Source organism: Eptatretus burgeri, unplaced genomic scaffold (assembly GCF_056783735.1).
Source record: "Eptatretus burgeri isolate ZD-2024b unplaced genomic scaffold, Ebu_testis_v1 Ebu_testis_scaffold_33, whole genome shotgun sequence".
Taxonomy (NCBI): Eukaryota; Metazoa; Chordata; class Myxini; order Myxiniformes; family Myxinidae; genus Eptatretus; species Eptatretus burgeri.
This window is the reverse complement of record NW_028221983.1, coordinates 190,001-193,165: the sequence shown is the minus strand read 5'-3', so window position 1 is coordinate 193,165 and position 3,165 is coordinate 190,001. Positions and strand designations below refer to the sequence as shown.

Below are 3,165 nucleotides of genomic sequence, written 5' to 3'. Positions count from 1 at the left end.
TACATAAACCAATATTCACAAAGTTTCAGAGAAGGAAAGTTTATTCCAAGGAAGTTGATTATATCTGGTCTGCTGATTTGATTGAACTCAATAATGATAAGGGGTACAAGTATGCTTTAACCGTTATTGATTTGAGGAGTAGATATGCGTGGGTTGTCCCTTTAAAAAACAAAACAGGTAATACTCTTATGTTAGCTTTTCAACAGATATTTAATAAAAGTAAGAGAAAACCTAAGAAATTGTGGACTGATGAGGGTAGAGAGTTTTATAACAAGACATTTATGAATTTTCTAAAAAATAACAGTATTACATTATACAGTACCTTTAATGAAGGGAAGGCAGTTGTTGTTGAACGTTTTAATCGTACCTTAAAAGAGAGACTATATAAAAAATTCACACAACTCGGTTCACAACAATGGTTATCTTTTATTCAGGATATTGTGGATAAGTATAATGACACGATTCACACGTCAACGAATATGAAGCCATCAGAAACATTTACAAAATTAAAATATGAAAAAGAGATTAATGTCAGAAAACCTAAGTTCAAAGTTGGTGATATCGTAAGAATATATAGGTGGAAATCTCATTTTGAAAAGGGTTTTACTGAACGATGGACGAAAGAACTTTTTAAAATTGTTGATGTAATAGATACAGTTCCTTGGACTTATAAAATATATGATTTGGAAGGGGAAGAGATTTTAGGTTCATTTTATTCACAGGAATTACAAAAGACAAAACTAAGCATATAATACACCTTTGTGGACACTAGAGGGCCAAGTCCGAGGTGTATAACAGTATATAATGTGTGTCAAGGGGTGGACGTTCTTACATCTGTGAACCCCAAACACAGAATCCTCAACTGAATAGTCAAGGCTTAACTTTTGTTTGTGTGTGTGTGCAATGGGAGCAATAGGTTGGCGCTTCACTCCCTCCTACTATACACCGTTGTGGACACTCGAGGGCCAAGTCCGAGGTGTATAACAGTATATAATGTGTGTCAAGGGGGACGTTCTTAGATCTGTGAACCCCAAACACAGAATCCTCAACTGAATAGTCAAGGCTTAACTTTTGTTTGTGTGTGTGTGCAATGGGAGCAATAGGTTGGCGCTTCACTCCCTCCTACTATACACCGTTGTGGACACTCGAGGGCCAAGTCCGAGGTGTATAACAGTATATAATGTGTGTCAAGGGGGACGTTCTTAGATCTGTGAACCCCAAACACAGAATCCTCAACTGAATAGTCAAGGCTTAACTTTTGTTTGTTGATGTGTATGTGTGTGTGTCCCAACCCTCACATTCAAAATCTCAACCCCAACCCTCACATTCAAAATCTCAACCCCAACTCAATCCTCACCCAACACAGTCTTTTTCAAAATGAGATTTCCACATATATATATATATATATATATATATATATATATATATATATATATATATATATATATTTATATATATATATATATATATATATATATATATATATATATATATTTTACGTTTTTTTTTTTCTCTTCTTCCAATTCTGTCTTTTAAGGCTTTCAGGTTTGATGACGTAGAAAGGGGGAGTAAGCCTGCACTTTCTTCCCAGAACTTTCTTGATCTTGCTCCCATCAAGCACCATCCAACAAAGAACTACATCGATAGGTTTAGATCCCAAAGAGTGATAGCAACTCCAAAAGTCTCCAAAATATAAATAAATAAAATAATAATAATAATAAATAAATAAATAAATAAATAAAAGCCCCCAAAAAAGTTTCAAGTGTCCAACATAAACCCAACTTTCCAAGTCTTCAAGGTATAACCACATTCCCGTTGAGTTTCCAAGATATGTATCACATTGTGAGTTATCAATCCAGAACCCACATTTCAAGTATTCAAAGTAAAACCAACTTACAAAGTCTCTTAAGGATAACTCATTTACTGATTTTTCAAAATTTGTGAGTCTCCAAGGTAGGACCCATATTTAGAACCATCTTGGCAGAACCCTTTTCCTGAGTCTCCAAGGTAGTTATTTAAACCATCAAGGCAGAACTCATTTACTGATTTTTCAAAATTTGTGAGTCTCCAAGGTAGACCCCATATTTAGAACCATCTTGGCAGAACCCTTTTCCTGAGTCTCCAAGGTAGTTATTTAAACCATCAAGGCAGAACTCATTTACTGATTTTTTCAAAATTTGTGAGTCTCCAAGGTTGGCCCCATATTTAGAACCATCTTGGCAGAACCCTTTTCCTGAGTCTCCAAGGTAGTTATTTAAACCATCAAGGCAGAACTCATTTCTTGATTTTTTCAAAATTTGTGAGTCTCCAAGGTAAAACTTGTATTCTGGCTCATCAAGGTATAACTTGTTCAGTGGGTATTGTCTTGATAACTCACAATGAGTACTATTGCTGTAAAACTCTTTTTCAGGATTTTGCTGGTCTCCAAGGTATAACTCTTTGGTTGGGTCATCAAGGACGAACTCGTTCTGTGGGTCTTGGTCGCTCATAAGGTCTTCAACCAAGCCAACAATTTCGCCCCAAGTTGTAGCAAAAGCAGTATTTTCATTTCGTATTTCAGACACAATTTCCTGTGAGAGAAAATAATAATGTATTAATTACGTTATTTAATTATTAAATGAGTATGCTTCAATCAAAGTTTGAAAATAGGAAAATAAAAAATCTTACCTCAATAGATAAGAGGTTTGAATCCAGTTCATCAACTTGAAGGTTTAGTTCCATGCAAGACAGAGAGTTCCAAGGAACACCAAAGTCATCCCACTCAAGGTCTTCAACCAAGCCAACAATTTCCCCCAAAGTTGTAGCAAAAGCAGTATTTTCATTTCGTATTTCAGACACAATTTCCTGTGAGAGAAAATAATAATGTATTAATTAAGTTATTTAATTATTAAATGAGTATGCTTCAATCAAAGTTTGAAAATAGGAAAATAAAAAATCTTACCTCAATAGATAAGAGGTTTGAATCCAGTTCATCAACTTGAAGGTTTAGTTCCATAGAAGACAGACAGTTCGAGACAAGCACACAGAACACCATTGCCAGCAAGAACAAATGTTTAAAATGGAGCCTGGGTTTGAAGCTTTTATAGAGAAAGACTGGTGGGTGTGGTTTCCTTTGGAAATTCCCTGGGCAAGCCTAGGCAAGCCTTCATTGGGAAATTTTTCAAA

The 3,165-nt window shown here is 35.2% G+C and overlaps 1 long non-coding RNA gene across 1 annotated transcript in view; it reads right to left on the bottom strand.

The window, feature by feature from the left end:
• Nucleotides 1-2,200: 2,200 nt before the first annotated feature.
• The window catches only part of LOC147007735 (uncharacterized), a 1,641-nt gene continuing 676 nt past the window's right edge, over nt 2,201-3,165 (bottom strand). Inside the window, exons 1-3 of the long non-coding RNA XR_015053954.1 lie at nt 2,942-3,165; nt 2,668-2,844; nt 2,201-2,570 (exon numbers count right to left, since the gene is read on the bottom strand). The exon at nt 2,942-3,165 is cut by the window's right edge and continues 676 nt beyond it. This is a non-coding gene — a long non-coding RNA (uncharacterized LOC147007735). The remainder of the gene's footprint in view (nt 2,571-2,667; nt 2,845-2,941) is intronic.